Source organism: Eutrema salsugineum, unplaced genomic scaffold (assembly GCF_000478725.1).
Source record: "Eutrema salsugineum unplaced genomic scaffold, Eutsalg1_0 scaffold_2, whole genome shotgun sequence".
Lineage (NCBI taxonomy): Eukaryota > Viridiplantae > Streptophyta > Magnoliopsida > Brassicales > Brassicaceae > Eutrema > Eutrema salsugineum.
The window spans coordinates 15,808,661-15,832,479 of NW_006256829.1; the positions used below are offsets into that span (position 1 = coordinate 15,808,661).

The 23,819-nt window shown below is 39.3% G+C and overlaps 1 non-coding gene across 1 annotated transcript; it reads right to left on the reverse strand.

Annotated features, from left to right (window-relative positions):
* Positions 1-23,362: 23,362 nt before the first annotated feature.
* Positions 23,363-23,469, reverse strand: LOC112086893. Its single transcript, XR_002899747.1, has one exon. It is a non-coding gene; the product is annotated as a small nucleolar RNA R71 (small nucleolar RNA).
* Positions 23,470-23,819: the final 350 nt, after the last annotated feature.

Here is a 23,819-nt window from a genome sequence, read left to right on the forward strand (position 1 = left end):
TCAAGTTTTCCGATCAATCTTCAAACTTCTCTGATCCATCTTCAAACTTTCCTATCTATCTTCAAACTTTCCGATCTATCTTCATCCTGTTCTTCGTTTTCTTTCATTTCTTTTCAACTCTTCCTTCGAACTCATCTTTCGAACCAAAAAATGTCTTCGGATTCTTCGATTAACTCTTCTTCTCACCAAATTCTCCTGGAGGATCGTCGGGAATCTTCGGAGCCGAGCTCCTCCTCGTCTAACTCTTCTCGGATGGCGAGTAATCCGCCACCTTTAGTTCGTAAGAATTCTAGATCTGTTGGCGCTGGTAGCAGCCGACCTCAACCGAGAATAGATGCTTATGAGCAGCTAACAGCTGAAATTCATGAGACCGGAGCTCGAGTTGGGCCGAACGTTGTTGGCGACATCCATGAAATCGAGGAAGTCGTCGAATCCGAGAGAGAGAATACTGAAGGGAACGACGCCGAAGTGGATGTTGCCGAGGACAACCCTGAGACGGTAAATTATGCTTCACCTCCCATGCCGAAGCGAAAAGTCGTCCAACCTCATGATGTACCTGCTTCTTCCCTTTCTCCAACAACGATTCAAACCGTACTCGAGGCCCACGGACTCACAGAAAGAGCTGTCTTCATTACTCCTGATGCTGGAGATCGGCCATGGGACGTTCCCGAAGGTTTCCTCTGCATCTATTTAACTTCACGCAATGTGAGCTCTCTTTTCTGATCCCTTCTCGTCTTTTCGGGTATTGCAATCGGCATGGTGTTGCTCTTACTCAACTGATGTCGGCGTCGGTGACGAACTACACAGGTTTCGTAACTCTGTGCGCCGAGCTCGATGAAGTTCCAACCAGCCGACTTTTGGAAGACCTTTTTTCGGTTAACGTTCACAAGTCTAAGGATTGGTTATTCGCGACGAACGCCAAACGAAAGAAGGATATCGTTACTGGGATCAAACCCAGTAAATATAATGACTGGAAATCCCAATATTTCTTCCTCGAGATCAACGACCTTATAGTTAGCAATGCTGAGATCCCTACTCAATCGGAGTAGAAGATTTCGATCGGTAGATTTAGACGATCTCATATTCCTCTTATTTTTTTGTTTGCTTTCATATTTTCTAACTCCCTTTTTTTTTTTTTATCTTCGCAGGTCGTCACCTTCCAAGTCTTCTGCTCAACTTCGGACTTACTCCAGAATTCCAGGCAGCCTTCAGTGAGGCCGGCAAACGTCGTTGGCCTGAAGCTTGGAAAGAGATACTTCAACGCCGAGCTAAGAATTCAGGTAAACTACTCAGTTACCCTTTTTATTTTCCGAATTTTTCCTTACATATTTCTTTGTTTTTTAGCTTCTGTTAAGGAACCAAAACCTTTGAAGCCAAAGAGCCGAGCTAAAAAGCCTCGAACTGCTCCAAAAAGGAAGCACCAAAGCCGCAAGCTAAACAAACTCGAACTTCGAAGATGCTCTCGCTTACTGAGATTCCTAGTTTGTTCGATGATGAGGAGCCGAACGATGTGGTTCCAGATCCCGTCCCTACTACTGAAGGGATCGATGATCAGCCTGATGAACTGCCACCAGCTACAAACTCTCTTGATCAGGCTGGTTAGAAGAAGCTGAAGAAGAAGAAATCCTCAACGAAAATCAAGAGGATCGAAGGTTCTTCTCAGGCGCAGGATGCTACCACCGAGGTCAATCCTCCGATTGCTGTGACATCGGATCTCGCGATTCCTCAGGATCAACCTGAAGCTTCCAACTCCCAGAAGAGGCAAGAAAGAGATCGTGCTAAGAATTCTCTAGAACAAGAGCCGGCTAAGAGGACTAAAGTCTGTTTCGACTACGACGAGGAAGTCCCTTTCGAGGAGAACGTCGATGCGTGCGCTGACCTCTATCACAAGATTTCCAGCGAGGTCCCGAGTCTTCCGAAAGTATCTGAGCTCCGGTTCCCTAACTTGTACAAAGGGATCGCACGTAGAACTGCCGTGGTAATTTCCTGGTTCCATTATTTTCTCGTTTCTTTCTTAAGTATTAGCTCTGATTTTGTTTCTATTTGCAGCTCGCCAGCCAGACCAATAATTTGGTCGCGGCATATGAGGTCGCTCTGTATGATGAGCAGGTGAGGGTTGCAGAACTCGAGGACCAAATTTCTAAGGCTGAAGATCGCCTCGCGACCGAGCTCCATATAAACGAAGAGCTTCACAATGCCGTGGATCTGCTGAAACAGGAGAGTTTGGAGCTCAAAGCGGTCAAGGCTGAGCTGACGGAGGCGCAAACTATGCTGACTCGAGAATTCAAGAAGGATAAGGAACGGCTACAAGGTTTGGTAGCTCGCTGGAGGGATCGAGCAAGGAGCGTTCATGCGAAGGCTTGCGAAGGCTTGGAGAAGGTCATGCGAAGTTTGGATGACGCTGATCGGGCTCGTAAGCCTTCTTTGGTTGGTAATCAACTTACCGGAGTTCTCGGCTTCATCCAAAAGCTGAAGAACAAAGGTCTGTACGAGGTGCCTCCTGAGATGGTGGCTGAGATCAAAGCGAAGCATGCCGCAGCGCTGAATGAGTTTCGTTCGGTTGATAGATATGTCCTTACGGAGGAAGACAAGCAAATGTCTCCTCTTCTGGAAGATGGTGAGGAGGCTCCAGCCGATAATCTGATTGGAGGAGAGCAAGATCAGGCGCGAGGTGAGCAGTTCGGCTCAAACGAAGAGATGCTTAACGCGGTTCGGACCGCTGCTTATATGTTTTTGTAATTTTTTGTTCGTTTTCGAACCCTCGGTGGGTTTTTATATATCGAACTTATTTGCCTTACGGAAGGCTTTATTATATGCTTCTTCTGCATTGAATATCTTCACATCTTTTTCATGTTTCAAAAAATCTGTTAAGTCGTAGATCGGTGTTTAATGAGTTTAGTTCGAACTTAATTTAATTCTTCGTTAGCGAGTTGCGTTAACTCGGCTTATATGTGCAAGTGTTGAGAACTTGGCTTATGGTGCGAATCTGAGGAGTTCGGCTTAGGGTGCAAGCATTTGAGCTTGGCCTGGGGAACCCAAGTGAGTCGTATCGTACTGGAAGAGTGAGTTTGATCGAACTCTTGTAAACGCACAATACGAGCTCAAGGTTTTCTAAGTCGAACCTAATTATGCGAGATGGGTTCGACTTATTGTTCTTGGTGACTTAGAATTTTTAATGTGGGACTGGCCCCGGCTTTATAATGTGGACTTAACCATGTGGGTGTTAGCGAGACGAATCTCGGCTTTTTTAAGTTTGCACTCATGTGGAGTGTTATCGAACAACTGGCCAGGAAGTCGATGTTAGTAAAGTGGGAGTTCGGCATCTCGTGAGTACCGAACTGAAACTTGGACGTTTTTACTTAATGAAATTTTATTGATGTTATAGCTGGACTCGGTAACGAGCTGCCTACGTACCCTTTAAAGTGATCAAGCCATTCGTAGTTCTAAGTACAAAGGGTATTCTCTCCGAACTAAGTAGTTTCAAGGCTTTTTTTTTGTTCGGTAAAGGATAACGATCTTATAGTAGTATCGTTTAAGATGCATTGAGTTCCAGGATCTTGGGATCGGGGTTCCGTCGAGCTTCATAAGCTGATAAACGCCGGGCTTAACGACTTTCATGACTTGATATGGTCCTTCCCAGTTCGCGCCGAGCTTTCCAGCGTTCTTTTCTTCGGTGTTCTGGTAAACTTTGCGAAGTACGAGATCGCCATCTTCAAAGTGACGGCCTTTAACCTTCTTGTTGTAGTAACGAGCTGTCATTTGTTGGTAGTTTTGTATCCTGAGTAACGCTCGTTCGCGGTGTTCTTCGACGAAGTCAATCGTGTCGAGCATCATGTCTTTATTCAAGTCGGGCTGCTGAGTGAGCATAGTTCGGCGAATACTTGGAACGTTGAGTTCGGCCGGACACATAGCTTCCGTACCATACGCCAGAAAGAAAGGTGATTGACCTGTTGAACGTCGCGGCGTAGTTTGGTGAGACCATAAGACGCCGGCGAGTTCGTCTGCCCACGTTCCCTTAGCCGTATCAAATCGCTTTTCAGACCATCAATAATGGTTTTGTTTGTGGCTTCGGCTTGCCCATTTCCTTGCGGGTACCTTGGTGTGGAGAAACTTAAACGGATTTTCCACTTAGCGCAGAAATCAGTGAAAATCATCGAGGTGAACTGAGTGCCGTTGTCTGTGACGATCTCGTATGGGACGCCGTGTCGGCAGATGATGAATTTCCAGACAAAATTTTTGACGTCGATGCCGTGTATCTCGGGATACGCCTCGGCTTCGACCCACTTGGTGAAATAGTCGGTGACAACCAGAACGTATTGTTTCTGGGTTGTAGATCGGCGAAACGGACCGATGATGTCCATTTCCCAGCGCATGAAGGGATATGGTGCGGTCGAGGTCATCAGGAGTTTGGTAGGAAGATTGATCATTGGGCCGTGCGGCGTACTTTTCGCAGTCGGAGAGCATAGTGGGCCAGTAATTACCAGCTTTTTTGATCTTGAATGCTAAAGAACGAGCTCCGGAATGATTCACTCCTTCTCCTTCATGCACTTTCTGCATAACTTCCATGATGTCGATTAGGACGTGTTGGCCTTCGGATTCGTCATCTTGATTGGACTCGTTGTCACTTTGTTCATTCATATCGATATCGAGATCGGTGACAACTTCCTTAGTCTTTTTCTTTCGGGTGAGGGGTGGTGCAAGATTAGGATGGGCTTCATAGTCTCGTCGTCTCGTGATAATATTGCAGGTAGAGGCGGGCTCGATACTAGGTTGTTCGATTGCTGCAACTGGAATTGTTCGCCGGAGGTCGGGATCAGAGTTAGTTGCGAGGGCTAAAGCATCGGCGGTAGCGTTCTCGTCTCGCGGTATCTTCGTGAGTTCGAAGGTCGAGAATTCCGAAGCAAGATCTTTGAGGACTTTGAGGTATGCGTCCATGCGATCGATCTTGGCTTCGTACTCTCCGTGAAACTGGTTAGCTACGAGTTGAGAGTCGCAATAGGCGTGGATGTGTTCGGCGCCGATTCCTTTGGCGAGACGTAATCCGATGATAAGTGCTTCGTATTCAGCTTTGTTGTTGGATGCCGGGAAGCCAAGGTGGAATGACTCTTCGATGATCTCGCCCTCGGGGGATTTGAGACGAATTCTGACGCCAGATCCTTTATGGGAAGAGGAACCATCGGCATGGAGGATCCAGGGTTGTACGGCCAGATTTGTGTTGACGAGCTCGGGGGGTAGTTTGACCAAGAAGTCCGCGAGGACTTAGGATTTTGTCGTGGTTCTTCCTCGATATTCGATATCGTATTCGCTTAGCTTGATGGCCCATTTGGCGAGTCGGCCAGATCGGCTTGGGCTGTGAAGGAAGGTGCGAAGAGGATGGTCGGTTAGGACAACAATGGAGTGTGACTTAAAGTACGGGCGTAACTTTCGTGCTGAGATAACCACGGCAAATGTGAATTTCTCCAAGGTTGGATAGCGGTAGTCCGATCCATCAAGGGACTTACTGGTGTAAAAAATTGGCTTCTGCTCGCCACAATCTTCTCGAACGAGAACGCTGCTGACCGCGTACTCCGAGATCACGATGCTGACCGCGTATTCCGAGATCACGATGTAGAGGTAGAGTGTCTCGTTGGTCTCGGGTTTGGACAGAACTGGCGGTGTTGATAAGTATTTCTTGAGTTCGGAAAAAGCTTCCTCGCACTTTTCGTTCCATTCTAAATGCTTATTACCACGGAGAAGTTGGTAGAACGGCAAACACTTGTCCGTTGATCAGGATATAAACTGGTTGAGTGCCGCAATACGTCCGGTTAGCCGCTGGACTTCTCGTTTGGTTGTTGGGGATGGGAGTTCGAGTATAGCTGCGATCTGCTTTGGATTAACTTCGATGCCGCGTTGTGTGACTATGTACCCAAGGAATTCGCCGGACGTTACGCCGAACGTGCACTTGGTGGGGTTGAGTTTCATGCCATATTGGTTCAGAATATCGAAGCAGGTGCGGAGATGTCCGACATGATCAGAAGCGATAAGTGATTTGACGAGCATATCGTCAATGTAAACTTCCATAGTCAGCCCGAGCTGGCTTGCGAACATTCGGTTGACTAGGCGTTGATACGTTGCTCCTGCATTCTTCAAACCGAAGGGCATAACCTTGTAGCATTATATGCCGCGATCGGTGATAAATGATGTTTTTTCCCGGTCCTGAGGGTGCATGAGGATTTGGTTGTATCCGGAGAATGCGTCCATGAAGGAGAGGACCTCGTTCCCTGCGGTTGCTTCAATGAGACGATCGATGTGAGGCAACAGAAAGCTGTCTTTGGGACACGCTTTATTGAGGTCGGTGAAGTCGACACAAATTATCCATTTACCGTTCTTCTTTTTAACTACCACAGGATTTTCCAGCCAGTCAGGATATTTTACTTCGGTGATGGATCCTGCTTTTAGTAATCGTTTGACCTCATCGTTGATGGCTTGTGCCTTCTCGGTCCAAGTTTTTGGCGCTACTGTTTGATCGGTGTGTATGTCGGGTCGATGTTGAGTTCGTGATAAGAAATTTGCGGATCGATCCCGGGCATGTCCTCGACTGACCATGCAAAGATGAATGAGTGTTGCTTCAGGAAGTGGACGAGGGTGTCACGGATCTTTGGATCGAGTTTGGCGCCGATGCCGACCTGGTGTTCTGGCCTTAGTTCATCGATGCAGACTTGAGTAATCGACTCTTGCGTAGGCTTTGTTTTTTGGACAATGAGGTCGGCGGTTGGACAATGCGAACTGATAACGCAGGCTTGGTTGGCTGAGCGAAGCTTGCATTTGTTGATGTAGCACGATCGGGCGACAACTTGATTTCCTCGGAGAGTGTAGATGCCGTCGGGAGTTGGGAATTTCAGGCATTGGTGATTTGTGGAGGCAACTGCCTTCATTGCGTGTAACCAAGGTGTGCCGAGAATAGCATTGTAGATTGCCGGTTTGTCGAGGATGAGGAACTGGATGATCTTCGCAACTCCGGCAAGATAAATTGGGATTTTGACCGTGCTGACCGTCATGCAATGTTCACCGTAAAATCCTGTGAGAGGTTCGATGAAGGGCTCGATCTTGTCTGATGGTATACTGAGCTGGTCAAGTGCGTCTTTGAAGATAATGTTGACCGAGCTGTCCGTATCGATGAGGATGCGACTAACTTCAACGACGTCGAGAAGTAGTTCGACGACGAGTGCATCATTGTGTGGTTTGTGCAACCAAATTGTGTCGGCTTCGGTGAATATCAAGGGGGTTCCCTTTGGCGGATCATACAGGAGTTAAGGCGCGGTCGCGGCCTGTCTGCTGTACTCCTTGATGGCTCGAACTGAATATCTGCAGGTTTTGATTGCTCTCATGATCATGTTGACGCGTTTCCTAGCTTTGGGGGTATGGTTCTCTGGTGCGGGGTCGTCGCGGTTGCGTTTCGGTTGCTCGGGCTGGGCGGGAGGATACGGTGGGTGCCGTGGTAAAGCTGGTAGATCCTTGGCGACAGCATTCTCGGGCGGTGTGTTATTAGGTCGGGGCGACTTGTTTCTTTGAGCGCTTGAACGACGGAGGTCGTTGAGCGAGATTTGTCCTTTTCGATACTGCGCAAGCAGGTACTCCCGCAGATGTCTGCAGTCTTCGGTGCTATGTCCTTTGCGATTATGGAATTCGCAGAATAGTGACTCATCTTGGTCTTCCTCGCTGCGGATCCATTTATTGTTCCACTGCTTGGTCGGTTGTTGGATGGCGTTGGCGTAGAATTTTTTGCGATTCTTGTACCCTCTGCTATAACCCGATTGCGGCTCATAAGTGTCGGCCTTGGGTCGTTCGGGCTGTTTTGTCGAACAGCTCTGTTCGTGAGCTGCTTCCTCCTCTTCTTTTGCAATGTAAGTGTTAGCTCGGTGTAGTGCATCTTCCAAGGTCTGTTGAGGGTTGTGCTTGATTGCGCTTTGGAAGCTTGTCTTTATCCGAGCTCCCTTCTGTAGACATAAGAGGGCGGCTTCATCGCTGATCGTGCAGTTGGCAACAATCATTTTGAAGCGGTATATGAAGTCACGAAGGCTCTCGTTTGCTTCTTGAGATATCTGCCATAGTTCAGAGTTTTTGGTGTTCTGTCCGATGAACATTGAGAAGTGCTTGACAAAAGCCGTTGTCAGCTCCTTGTAATTGTTTATTGAGTTTGTTTCGAGTCGTGAGAACCAGTCGAGAGCTATTCCTCCCAAACTTTTGACAAACAGTTGACACTGGACCGCATCCTTCTCCTCGGCTGACCTGAACTGGTATCGGTTCATGCAGATTCCGAATGAGGTCAAAAAGTGTCGGGGGTCGGTATTGCGTTCGTAGATTTTGATCTTGAGTTTTTCCAAGTGTCTGACAGGCGTTCCAGCTATGCGCGGCGTAAAGGGTGTCTTCTGTGTTTCCTGAATGACGCGGTCGATCTCTGGTGCGGCGCTCGTTGCCTGATGGATTTTCGAGGTGATCTGGCGGAGTTGTGCCTTCATTGCCTCGAACTCGGCGTCACGACTCAGATCCGGTGGTGTTGGGGCGTTTGCCGATCCAACAGCAGTAGATCGCATGGTTCCAGCTGGATCGTTCTCTGTATTGAGGTCATCAATGATGTTCCGAACTCGCAGGGGAGTTCGGGTTTGACTAAGCTCGGCGATCTGTGCCGCCATCTGACTGAAGCACTCTTTGCTCCTTTTTTGGATAGCTTCGAACTGCGCGTTGAACACCTGGAGCAGTAATTCAGTTCCAAAGCCTCCTACGGCTGGGGAAGTTTGCCCGGCCTCGGTTCTGGCGGTCTCCCCAGGGGTTCCTCCTGTTTGCTCCGCGGGAGCTCGGATGTCGCCGTTCCCCTGGCCGAGAGGGTTTTCTTCATCGTGGACGTTGACAGGGTCTGTCATTGTTGAATCGATCTTTCTGGAATCCGATCTAAAACTGAGTATTCTGTTATGCCCCCTACCTGGCGCGCCAATTGTTGATATGTGAATATCAAACAAGGGATAAAACAGTAATTTAGATCGGCAAACTCAGATTTTATTAGATCAATTCAAGAATTGTTCTGTTATAAAACCGCCTAGACCGTTTAAGCAGTCTCGGCGCTAGGCGGAAGATCGCCGCCTGCCTAGCGCCTAGCGATTTTTTGAACACTGCTTATTAGTTTACAAATCCGAACATTCAGACAAAAAAAAAAAATTTAACTTACCGGAGCTTTTCTTGTAACTTCATCGTCTAAGTTGACATTTGAATTGGCAACATCTTTCTTCTCACTGGATTGAAGTAGTTTTTTTAATATGTATCATTTCAACCTCCAACAACGTGATATTTTCACACAGTTTAGTCTCTACACTAGTGCACCATGCAGCAATTTCAGCATCAACTGCAGCATTTTTCTCGTCCATTTTAGAAGCTAGTTTCTCCATCATTTTCATTAGTCCACCTAGTGTAATCTCATCTTCAGCCGTAGAACTGCCTCACACGCCCAGATTTGCAATACAGGAACACAACCTCGGATGATGTAAGTCAGCTTTCCATCAAAAGTAACACATTTTATTGAATCTATTAACTACTTAAATCCAACACGACCCCAAGGATATCTATCAAACGCCTCTCGATCCATGACCCTTTTCGCAGCTTGCAGAGGGATTCTACTAGTAGCAGATATACCATAGATTCCAATAGACAGAAGACAAAGCAATCCAACCATTCTCCTCTTGTCAAAGCTCCAAGGCCTACATTTGCCCATAATCAACAACAATTCATTTAAACAAAGTCCTTCCAGTGAATCACGAACTCCCATTTCTTCCCAAAACTCACGATGGTCAACGTCCCATGTGTCTTGAACATCAAACGGATTAATGTTCAAGTCTGTAATATCTCCATATTCATACAATGAGAACCTTATTGGTTTATTCCCAACTAAAGACCACATCTCATAATTCTTCTTTGTTGCCATCTGATTAGTTAGAAAGTAGTGTACTTGCCTGGCAGACCAAATAAAGTCGGCAGCGTAAAGCTTAATAATCACCCAAATTGATGATTCCTTCATATCATTCCATACTTCATCACCAACTGATTCTTTGATGTGACTAAAATTGGCCAAGTGACAGTTGTTGTTCATGCTCCTCTTCTGAACTAGAGTTTTTCCCTCTTCGTAATACCCTTGAGGATACATCTTTGACACACCTGAAGAAGACATACATGTAGGGAAACACAAGCTATAAGGCTGACGTAAAAGTTCAATAAGTCTGATAACAACAACTCTATCATATAATGAAATAAAATGAGTCATTAATATACTACAAATTCATTTGGAAAACTCGTCAAACAACTCTGCCATAAAAAACTTAATTTGTTACAAAATTATAAATTTTAAAAAGATTAAATTTTAGTTACAAATAATTATCATATTTCTAATTTAATTATAGACATATCAAAGTAATATACAATAAAACATTAAAAGAAACATATAAAAAGAAAATGATAATATTGATTAACAAACTAACATCCAAAACAAATTTTATAAATAATACACAAACACAACTTAAAAGAAATAGTCTTAATAAAATAAATAAAAAAACAGTACTAAGGATAAGTAGAAACATAACTAGATAAAATACAAACTAAAAAATACTAAAAAGGATTAGAAACTTAATTAGGCTATGTGGCTTGTCTTGGTGGTGGAGGTGGTGGAGTTTGTTCTATGCATTCTATAGATTCAAGCTTTTCCTGAATTTGCATATTTTCTTCATGGTTCTGTTCCAATTCAGCTTCCAACTTTTGCAAGCAATGTGTTATCATCTCTGTTTCTTCAAAAGATTGTGGTTGACTTGAAGAGGGATCAACAGATGGTAAAAGCACACTTAGTGCTCCAAGTCCAAAACTATGGTTTTGTTTAGATGACTCAAGAACAGTTGCAGCAGCCTAGAGCAGAAAACCAAAACAATAAATGATGAAAGACTAATTGTAACCATTTGATCTAAAAAAAATTTCAAAATAGTATCAAGTTTTGAAAAATTACTTTGACATAAGTTTTATTTTTCTCACTTTGGTCAAGATTTTCAGCAGTCACGTTTTCTTCACCAGCAGAAACAAGTTGTTCCAATCGTTCTTGTACATATTTCTCATAAAGTTTTGCAACCAATTTTGCTCACTGATCAACATATGTTCCATTAGGCTTCTGATGTACTTTTTGTTTGCTTCTTGTCAACAAAACAGTAAAACAAAGTGAAACAATAAAAAATTAGTGAAAACTGAAAATTAGCAATGAAAAAAAATATACATTACCAAAAAATCTTGAACTTTGGCATAGGATCATGAACCGGCTAGGTGAGAATGTGGGCTTAAACCATTGGGATCAGACATTCGAGAAGCACATGTCTTCTCACTATTTACTTTTGCTTTTGGTGTTGTCCAGTACACTAGCATAACAGTCCAATAATCAACCAAAATCCATTCTGGTTTTTCACCTACATTCTTTGCATGACTTATCATTCCTCTGAGGCGATAAACAGCAAGCTTATTAAACTCCCTTTCAACTTGATTGTTGATGTTAGCCTGCCAGTTAAATTTTTTCTACATAACTAAATATATCAGACATGATGATTTACATTGGAAATGATTTATTCCTACAAGAAACAAGTAAACAAAGGAACAAAGAATACCTTAAACAAATTAAACCATGTTTGCTTGTAGAAGGATGACACTATTTTCCAAGAGTACCATGGCCCTCTAAAACAACTTTGAATGATCTTTTTGACAGCCATTGATACTTGGGTGTGGTGTCCAAACATGTTCCACTGAAAAAGATTATTTAATGAGTTATAAATCAGTGAAAATAATCAATGGAATTCCCAAAAAATTCCATACCATTTAGCTCCATTTTGACAACCAGGATGCAGCAAAGGTAAAGTTGTAGAATCCTCATATGGCGCTTCCATATCTACTCAATAAACATATGAGAGGAATACAGATTTAAGAGAGGAATACATATACAAATTTAACTTTAGATTAACATCTAAAAATCTAGAATTAGTAGATTTGAAATCTCAGAACTATAACACAAACAAATGGCTTCATTTAAAGGTAAGTGTTGAAACTGAAACAAAACAAATGGCTTCAATTAGAAGGGAAGTGGCGAACGGTTTTGATAGGGAATGGGGAAGATGGATAAATAGTTAGGATTTTTTTTAGCGCTTCTCAATTAGTGAGAAAATTTTGGCAAAATTTAATGAAATTTAACTCGACTAAAGAAATTTGAGGATGTGTAACAAAAACTAGGGTAAAATTGATAACATTTTATTATATTAAATTAATTAGCACTCTGTTTAATTGGGATAAGGAATTTATGAATGTGGAAACTAAATTAATCCTCTAATCAGTGGTCACATATTTCATCATTCTCTAATTTTATAATCATCTTACACGATAACAACCATGACTTCCTAGGAAGATAAGTATTCCAAATTTTCTTTTTGTTTACAACAACTGACCAAGCTGCTAAGACAAGACATTTGTAGAGAGTCAGAACTAACATTGGCAAGGACAAAAACAGAAGCAGTAGAAGTACATGCTCAGATAGTTCTACGTTACTAAATATACATCATTCTCGTCGCAAATAAAGATGACAGACAAGAATAAATCATGTTATAATAATTATGCTTTTACATGGACACGTCTAGTTGTTAATAGACAGTAACCCAATTTCTCAGCTGTTAAATAATTGGACATTGATGAATGAGAATATCTGAGTAAATATCTTTTGAATAAGAAATGGAGAAACCTGAAAATGAAAAAAAAATGAGAATTTTAATACATTAAAGAGAAACAAAACATGACTGGAGAAGACAGTGACAAATTATAATAAAAAAATGTTCTTAGTTGTATTTCATTGATCATAAGGTCGATTATATATACATCACTAGAGTTAGCCTAATCCAAATCCTAGAAAAGAGAATATACAATATAATAACTATCTTAATCTAGAGAAAATAAAATATAGTAACTATTTAAGGAAATATAGTAACTATCCAAGAAAATATTGTAACTATCTTAAGAAATATAGTAACTATATGAAAATATTTAGTAACTATCTAACATTCAAACTGTTATAGTAACTATCAACATTCAAGAACAACCTGCAGAAATAAATTCAATCCCACATCATCAACATATTAGAATCTGTCTTCTCACCGCTTTTCAGTTTCAAAATCAAAACGGAGAAATATTGTCAACTAAGTTTGGTAAAGACACAAACAGAAGCAGTAGATACATCAATGCAAAATCATAAGTGAACATCAATGCAAAACCATAATCAACCAACCAACAATAACATTTTCAAACATTTTTATAATGAGCATATGTTGATACCTGAAACTCAGGCTTTCAAATTTCCATAAATATTGCTCCTACCAACATTCAAGAACAACCAGCAGAAATAAATACAATCCCACATCATCAACATATTAGTATTTGTCTTCTCACTGCTTTTCAGTTTCAAAATCAAAAGGGGAAAATGGTGTCAATTAACCTTGGTAAAGACACAAACAAAAGCAGTAGAAACATCAATGCAAAACCATAATCAACCAACCAACGATAACATTTTCAAACATATTTATAATGAACATATGTTGACTACCTGGAAATCAGGCTTGCGAATTTCAATAGATATTGCAGGAGCGCTTTCATACCTTCATCATCGTTTATCACAAAGATATCAAATCCAGAAACACAATGTTAGATGAGAAATATCAAGCCAAATTATCAGATTTTGGTACTTCTAGAGTGATAAATGTTGATCACATCCACCTCACAATGGTGGTATTGGGTACTGTAAGATATGTGGATCTTGAGTACTTCTAATCGAGCCAATTCATAGAAAAGAGTGATATAGTAATGTGTTTTGTTCGGATAACTCACTATTGAAGAAAAGTCAGTTTCTTTCCAACGGTTTGAAGAAAATAGAATTTTAACAACTTACTTTCTTGTTGCAAAAAAAAAAGAGATTTTTCAACATTATCGATCTTCGAATTATAGATCGTGTGTTTGAATAAGTCACGGTAATGGCCAAAATTGCGAGGTTGTATCTGAATCTTAAAGATTATAAACGACAACGCCAGATACATTTTCAATAGAGCTGGAAAGATTTGTTCGTCACAACCATAAGTCCATACCATGGGAGTTAATTATGATGATAAAAAAGCTGCACAAGTTCACACACACATAAAATCATTGAACATATATGCCTCTTCAACTTCAACATTGCAATATGACTCTAATGCAACAATGTAAATGGATGTTGAACCGTTGTTTCCTCGACAAGCATAGTGATCATTCGATCCAACTACCCATTATCGACTTTAAGATATATATATATATATATTATTTAAAATAAAATTTTATTAAATTTATTTCATGATTTTCAGACTTTCAGTTGAGAAAATGATGTGATGGAGACAGATTAACAAAATCATCTTCCAGTCTTCAGAATAAACATAACATTGAATGACAAAATCTCTACAAATGCTAATTTTGTTTGTTTGTGTGTCATCCAACAACAGTGATAGCGACAAATCACTGTGATTAAACGCAATAGAATATAATACAAATTTCGGAGATGCTGGATTTTTCATAAGTAATTCATAAAAGATTCATAATTTAATTCATTGGATCTATAAATTCATTAGTCACAAATTCATCTAAAAAACCATCACTAAAAACTAAAAATTATTCTCTATAGAAAAACAATTGCATGTGTTATGGAGTCTTCAGTTTTGATTGGTAAAGTGTAAAATGGTGAAAATGCATTTTTTGTAAATATTTTACCAATCAGTTTTTTTTTTAGGAAATGCTAAAAACTATAAAATTTTCCCTCATATTCTGTATAAAATGTTAATTTCTCTATATTCCCACCACAAATTTACTTCAACTGATTGAGCTAACAATTAAGATTGCATTGATAATAACTGTTGCATATTATCAAATATTCAAAATTATTTAGAATTTTGTTATTAGTTACAAATATTTATCTCATTAACATGAATTTGGGTTTATAAATTCATTAGTCATTTTCAACTAAAACTTATTGTCGAAAACCAGAAAACATTTCTTCTAAAAAAAATTCTTCAAATTTTTTTTTAAAATGATAAATAGATATAAAATAGTTTTATAATAAAAAAGTTATGAGACACTGAGTTCAACCATGAGTGTCACTATAGTGCTATGTTGAGTCCATTTAACAGAAAAAATATACATAAATACGCTTTAGTCTCAATGAAAATATGAAAATATCAATTTAAATTGAAGGAAGAACCTGGTCCAATGAAAATGGTGATTAGAGTCAAGAAACAATATGTGAATTTACATAATAACTAAATAACAAATTTTATTTAAAAATCTATTTTATTCCAATATATTTTTGAAAAATTAATAAAAAGAAGAAGAAGAACAAGTAAAGTTTGGAAATTAATTTTACCAACCGATATATTTTCTAGTTTTTGGAGCTCTTTATGTGACACTATTTTTTTTAAAAAAGAACATGAATTCTAAATTTTTGTGGCTTAAAAATTATCAATTTAAAATAAAATTTATAACCTTTAAAATACTAAAACAACTAGTGGTCTTATCTGTAGTCTAGCCCGCTTTTCCTATTTGAGAAAACACCAAGAAAATGTTTCAAAAAACGTAAATGACACATTAATCTATGTATGTTGTTCTACATGGGCATTACATGTTAAATTTTTCACTCTTAATCTATAAAACTATTCTTCTGTGAGAATAGATTTAGTTTTAGGTTTTCTTAAATTTTATAAAAGCACCTCCATAACTATTGAGTTTCTCCTTAATATAAAATTTGAAATCTGTAATGATTTTTTTTTTAACATAAAGAAACACCAACCGTGTTGTAGTGTGTTTATTTTTGGAACATGTTTTCATCAATACAATAATATTATTTTTAGTATAGTTATGTATTTTTAGTGTTGTTTGATTTGAGAGTATGTTAGATTTTATCTTAAATCAAAGAATTTCTCATTAATATTATTTAAACATATACATATGTTTCAATCTATAATCTAAGCGTAAAAAGAAATTATGGTGTATGATAAGATGAAGTAAGATGAAGATATGAAAACTATATATAAATAAATAAAATAATAATTATACATTATTTTTTAACAAAATATCAAAATTATATCTGATTTTTAATATTTAATACTAGAAAACTTAATAATTTAATCTTATAATATTAGCCAGAGGTAAAATCATTTAACAATAATATTAATAGGCCATTTAACCTTATGCATAGTGAAACTTTTAAATAGATAGCTTTATTTTGTGATTCATAAAATTAAAAAAAAATTATAACAACATAAAAACTTTGTATTTAATAGTCTATTTTTCATCCCAAAAACTATTCTAAACTATTTTCTATCTGATTTATCATAGAGAAAATCTAAACTACTCATAAAATGCATATGTCTCACGTAAGGTTCTTATGAGTTTCTCGAAGTTTTTCATAATAGGATTAATTATCATCAATTTATTTTACAATTTTTTTTTTCTTACTGTGATTTAATGTTAGTTGTTGGATAAATTCGATCCTTCCTATGTGGATGAATCACGTGCTAGCATGTGGCGTCTATGGTTTTTTTTAATGTCCTAGACAATCCTTCTTACTGTGATTTTTTATGTTAGTTGTTGGGGATAAATTCAATGTCACATTCTTTATGTCCTAAACCTAAGCTCGGTGATCCGGAAGGGTCGGGACATAAAGAAGAGTAGCCCCCACAGGTATCCGGAAAGCAAAGTCATTCATCCACGGCAGCCCAGACCCAATATCGAGGGATCCGGGCAAGGTAAGAATAACCTATTTGAGCGGGAATACTATTCCAATTTTCCTCCAATTGACAATAGGAATATGCCTCAGTCTGATTTGACTGTCCATACTCTCTCAAGCCCACGAAAATGGCGTTTAATGCGTGTTCCTTGTGTATGTCAGGTGAAAGCGACTTTTCGCAGGAGCCAGGGAGAAAAGCAAAGGTTTGGCAGAGAGCCATATCGCGTCTGAACTGCCGACCCAACCCGTACATTAAGAGTAAAAGGGACACGCCAAGAGATGTTCTCGTTGCAGGCAGAACACGCCAAGAAAAGTTGGTGAGACCAACAGAGGAATGACGCCATCACAAGATTCGAGTCCAGTCAAGTCGGGTCATGAGCCAATCCACCCGATCCACAATGCATGGGCCAACCCGGTATACTAGCCCGAGTCAGCTAATTCCCTATAAATACATTATCCTTCCCAACGAGGAGGGGGCTCACACTCTTAGCCATCTCAAGTTTCACGATATCTCTCTAGATACTTGTGGTTCTTGAGCTCAGACATTCTACACAAGTTCGACCAACTTTCCGGTCATTTCATTTCATTTTTCCTCCACGGTAGTTCTTAAACCGTGGAGCTCTGTTACCTTCAAACTCTTCTTTTTCTCTCCTTTTCACCGCAAAAAGCCTATTCTCACTCCCATGCCCGAGTAGATCTTACCTTTCTCAGGCCTCTTGGCCCATCTTTCTTCTTAGAGTTTTTGGACTTCTTTTCGCTCTCTGAACAGTTATTTTTTGGTTTTTTTCAGCTGTTTTCTGACTTGAGCGTCGGAGTGCCTTCAGAAAACACTCCCCATTTTGTTTTCCGGGCCCCTAACATCTTTTCTGTTTTACATGAGACTTGCCCCCCAGAGGAGGACTGAAAATCCCCTAAACATTAGTGACTTTTAAAAACTTTCAATGGAAGTGCTTTAACTTTTGTTGACCAAAAACTTATGCATATAATATTGTTTCCTTATATCATAACTCTTAAGGATAAAAACGAAATTTGATATCAAGAATATTCAAATAATACAATAATATGAATATCATATTTGTTTATTAAGATATTATTCTTTAGATGAGATTTTCTGACTTTTTTTTACAGTATTATAAAACCTAAACCTGATCAACAAATAATGTCTACAAGTATTAAAAGTACTTTCAAATGACAAAATCAAATTTGTTTTTTGTGGTAACATTCTTTGTTCTCTTCTTTGCTGGTGTTCTTCAAGCCATCGAGAAGAACCTCTTAAATAAACCAGAAGATCTAAAGCCGTCCGAAAATTCGTTGATCAAAAGATCGGATAATCCACCGCATGTTACAAGATAGCTCATCCCACCTTCGGGTCCTAGTAACAAATCACCGTGGTCCCCCGGCTCGAACCAAGGCCAATATAAATGTGTGGTCACCATCAAAACATCTGGTTTTTGGAATGTTACCTAAAAACATTTCGGTTTCACCAATGGGACCTAGCAGAAAAGAATCCCCTTGGGCACCACCAAAAACTATGTTCTGAGGCTTCTCTTGAATGAATGAATTATAGTGTAACTATTAATGCACCATAAGTTCAATCTTTTAATAATTACCGGCGAGTATTTAGCTATGTATTTGTTAAAGTTCAGTAATATATGTGCATTATAGATACTGATTATTTTGATATGGTTGGATTATATTCAGGAAATATAAGGTTAAAATATATATTCACGAATTCAAAACTATATTCACCACATTTTAGAGGAGCTTTTAAAGCCAACGATCCAATTTATTTTGTCATATTTATTTGTATGTCTTTATACATCCAATGAATATTTACATGCATTTTACAATATACCAAAAAACATCTCTATACTATTATAAGGAGCCATTTTAAGAAATAAAATTTATTTTATAAGTTATTGCATAAAATGTCATTACAAATAATAAAGAATAATTAAAATAGAAAAAAATAGAATTATCTTTTAAAACTATTCAAAAAATATGAAAATTCTTTGTTTTTCATAATATTAAATATTAGTATTTAATTTATAATCATTAAAATATTAAATATTATATATTTTAAATAAGAGTCAATACATATATTCAAAGTAAAAAATCTATTCAAAATCTTGTAATATTTTTCACCATAATTTGTTATATTCTATTTGAATATATATCATACAAAATTTGAAAATGGTTGAGCTTAAGTTTATATTTAGTCTATTAAAACAGGTTATTCCAAATTTTTTTGTCAACTATCCATTTGATTAAATTAAGTTTTAGCCAGTAAGATAGTGATTCCATGGAACAATCTCTACCGTCTCTGTCTGATTTATATAGATAAATATGAGGCCTCATGCTCTGATGGGGTTGGGGACCTAGGGTTGTTTTTTAACAAGTCCGTTGGTCTTCCAAAAGTTTTAAATTTATAAAACTCTAGTGTCTGCAAGTGCACAGATGTACGTTGTAGGACTTAGGGTGTCGATCTACAGGGAGGATGTCTAATCTGCGAGAAACAACAAAATGGGAAGTAAGCAAAGTCATAAACCAATAAAAGTTTTGGGGTTTTTGGTTAAGATCCTAAACTAAACCTAATCTAATATTCACAAAACAATAAGATGCAATGCAGGATGAATTGTTAAAAGAACATCTAAAGCATATCGACTCAAACTAAAGACTCTTAAACTCATAGGTGGCGATTTAGACTTCTCCGGTTTACTCTAATCGAAGTATGATGGCATTTCCAATTAGCTTCTGGGCGATTTATCTTCATCTGTTTCTGGGAATCTGCATGGAACTAGAATAGACATATGTATGATTAACCAACTGTCGTCACCTTAATCAACTAATCTCTTAAATCTAGCAATTAACTCTCGCTATCATGCTAAACTTAAGATCATGCATTAGACATTGAATTCGTCTGCTAACATCTTCTAGGTAGCTTTCGACTCCTATAGCTACTATGTTCTTCTGAAGCTATGTACGGATGATCTGATACAGCACTCTCGTGGCTCTGATCGATCCTAGGCTCAGAAAATAGGTCATGAATCTACTCTCATGCTTTATGAACAACTTAGAAGAGATGAGATCTAGAATATGGTCTAGAACAATAGAAATCCTAATCGATATATATGCTTGTCGATATCTTCAAATAACTTGACTCTCTGGGACTAATCTACATGATGCAATGAATGATGAAAGACATAGAAGAATGAAAAAAAAATGAAACAGAAAAGTTAATAAGATAAAAAGGAGAAAGAACAATGGAGATGGGGAAGAACAGAGTTTGGTGGTGATAACACCGGATTTTGACCATTTTTATGGATCATTTTAATATCTTTTACAGGTGCTTTTACTCCATTTTCAAAGGTTTTCAAAGGATTTCTATGTTTCCGGATTTTAAAAGACTTTTCAGGTAATTTGGGATAAAGAGGCACAAAATGGAACAAAAATACTCTTTTGGATAAATGCAGACCGTCAGAACTCTCATGGAGAGACGAAGACCTTCTCACCGTCCGATCACCTTCAAAATTGGGCAACTTATAGAAGAATCAACCAGCTTTCAAATGCACTTGGTTTGGAGATATTCCAACGGTTGGATCTCAAGATATTCCATTAGCCCCGGAGCCACGCGGAGTCGGCCAGCAACTCACGCGACCGCGGCCAACAAGCTATTTGCCGCGGTCAGAAGCTTCCCGACCGCGGCCAACAAGCCAATTGCCGCGGTCACAACACTCCCGACCGCGGCATTCAACCTCCGACTTAAAGCCCACTTATCTGAAGCCCAAAGTCATTCCCAGCCTCAATTCCGGAACCCTAGAGACCATGGAGTATTGGAGACTATAAATACATGTCATTTAGGTCGTTTTTAGGGAGAGCTTTTCATACTTTACAGAAACCCTTTTCCTTTAGCCGTTTTTATGAGATTTTTGTAGAAGATTGTTCAAGTCCGAGTTCTTCAATAGAGAAGCTTTCTTTATCTCTTTTCTTTACTGTTTTTCATTACTTTTATTAAAACCAATGATGATGTCGAACTCAGCTATGTCTGAGTAGATCCCGAGTTGGGCTTAGGGTTCCCGAAAGGGGCTCTCATAATCAATTAAGACATCTAGGTTTATAGATCTGGGATTTCGACCTGTTCTCTGTTTATTCTTGTTCTTATTGCATGTATGCGTGATTGATCACCTAGTATCTGATCTAGATAGTTAGTGTTGCGAAAGTTTTCATTAAGTATCAGCCCTAGAATGAAACATGCGATTTTTCCGTAGGAGTGGAAACCTACCTGCGGCGAGATCGTGAGTATTGACGAGTCTTGTGCAGCTCTTGCGTTCTCTCCCTTCCAGGGCCAGAGTGGAAACCTACTGGTCAGGGTTGCGAGAAACAGTTGGTTATGATCACGACAGTGACGTAGTCATACCGCTGTACTCTAGCTCTAGAACCCATATATTGTTATCCGTCAATCCCAATCTATCTACACTAATGTTAAAACCAATTATGATCCCTTAGAGTTCCCAAAAGCTCAGCGTTTTTAGCCATAGTTTACAATTCCATCGATTTTTACTTGCTTTCTTAGACCTGCATTTCAATTTCCTTAGTTCATTATTTACTTGCTTTATTTACCTTTCATGCGATATTTTACTTGCCTTATTTTTGTTTAGTTCGATATTTTACTTATTCCATTTGCATTTCATTCGATTTTCTTTACCTGCTTTTTAGGATAGATTTATTTGCTTTCTTTTGTTTTAGTTAAATTCGCAAGAAAAACAACCAACCTTTAAAACCAATTTAGTCTAGACATAAAGTTAAAAACCGTAGAAGAATACCAGGCACACAAATCTCTGTGGATTCGATCCCTAAATACTACAACTGATTAGCTGTGCACTTGCGGATTTCATTTGTTTTGTTAAGGGTAAAACTTGTTCCCTCACGTAGTTGACACGAGCACGCATCAGGTGGCTCAAAATCTCATTACAGGAGCACACCCATTTAGGACTGCTAAACAATGTATTTATAGGTCCTAAGGTCTTCCAAGTCTCATTTAGGGCTTCTCTGAAGAGAAATGGCGATGTGGGCTTTGATGTTGGGCCTTGTGGCTCGTCCTAAGGTCCACCCGGGATGAGAGTCTTCCAGGGCAGGTAAAACATGTGTTTCCCGCGGGTGAGAGTCTTCCAGGATTGGTGAACTGGGTCAACTTGTTCTCCATGTATCTTTTGATTGCACCGTTGGATCTTTGTGATGTAAAGTGCTATGAAAATCTGGTTGTCTCCTCTTTATTGTCTCCAAACTTTAGCTGGATCAGACGGTGGGAATGCCTCCATTTATTACCAAACTTCCGACGGTCTGACTCTGAGCTAAAAAAGTGGATTTTTTTCCATTTTGTCATCATGTTCCCTAAATTTCCTGAAAAGAGCCTTGAAACTACAAATACATGGAAATCATAATAAAATTTCTAAAACTGATTAAAACCTTTGAAAAAGCATTTGAAATCAATGGTGAAAAATGGTCAAAATCGGGTGTTATCAACTTCTCCAGGCTTAAGACTTTGTTTGTCATCAAACAAAACAAGATCAAATCTGAAAAAATATCATTCAACAAAAATGAGAGGGAACTCAAAAATATCAGCAACCATACTTCTAGACCTTAATCATGTACAATGCATCAATCAGATCAAGTCTAGAAAATTCTCACCAAAATACAAACATAACTAGTCTGTTAATCCGTCATGCAAAAATCCACACATTTAGAACTAACTTTTGTCTTTCTCTGAATTGCATGAATACCAGGCGTAGACCTGCAGGAGACATTCCAATTCTAGACGAGATAGACAGACACGAAAGAGAACTTCGAAGACTTAGACGAACGCAAGGAATGGCCAACGACGACCAGCCTGGAGATCCTATTAATCGAAATTTAAATATGGACCAAAAAGGGTCCGAACATGGAGAAAACGAAGAGAATGATCACATAGAAGGTGATCATGCTCGACAAGATGGAGAGGAGGATGAGGTTCTTCCAAGAAACCACCAGAACCGAGAGAGAGAAGGACGTGAAGACCTTGATCCACCCATCAATGTAGCCGATGGTGACAACCCAGCAATGCAGCCGAATGAACGCATTCACCGCCCCATTCCGCCAGCAAATCAACACCGAAGACAAGCCAGGAACTATCGCATAGCTGACTTTGATGCACCTACTCAAAATTTTCAGAATCGATCTGCGATTCAAGTACCATTTCCAAACCGGAATGAGTTTGAAGTCAAGCCTCAAATCATCTCATTGGTGAAGCAAAACCAGTTCCATGGAGTTCCTTCTGAGCACCCAATGGACCATATCGAGCTTTTTGAAGAAATTTGCAGCATGATGAGAACAAACCAAGTTCCACCTGACTATTTAAAGTGTAAGTTGTTCCCTTTTTCATTAGCAGATAAAGCTCATCGTTGGTTGAAGTCTTTGCCTGCAGGATCGATTACTAATTGGGAAGAATGTAGAACTGCTTTCTTGAACCACTTCTACACTAAGTCAAGGTCGAACAATTTGAGAACGAAGATCTCAACCTTTCAACAAGGGCCAACTGAATCTTTCTATGAAGCTTGGGAACGTTTTAAGGAGTATGAACGTGATTGCCCTCATCATGGATTTCATGGATCAAGCCTGCTGAGCACATTTTACCGAGGTTTGCAATCAAAATACAAATTTTCACTTGATACAGCTAGCAATGGAGATTTTGGGCAAAAGACGATAACCCAAGGAAGAGCCCTCATCGAAAATTTGGCTCAAGCCAATAGCAATGACTGTCCTGAATATGATCGATCGATGAAGCAAGCCGGAACAGACAACAAGGAGATAACCGAGTTGAAGAACATGGTGAGCCAGCTTCTGAAGAGCAACAATCGCCCGATCCATGCTTGTGAAACCAACAATGGCGCAGAAGAGGAAGGACCTAGTGATATCGATCACATTAATCAAGCATTTCAAGAAGAAGATGTGA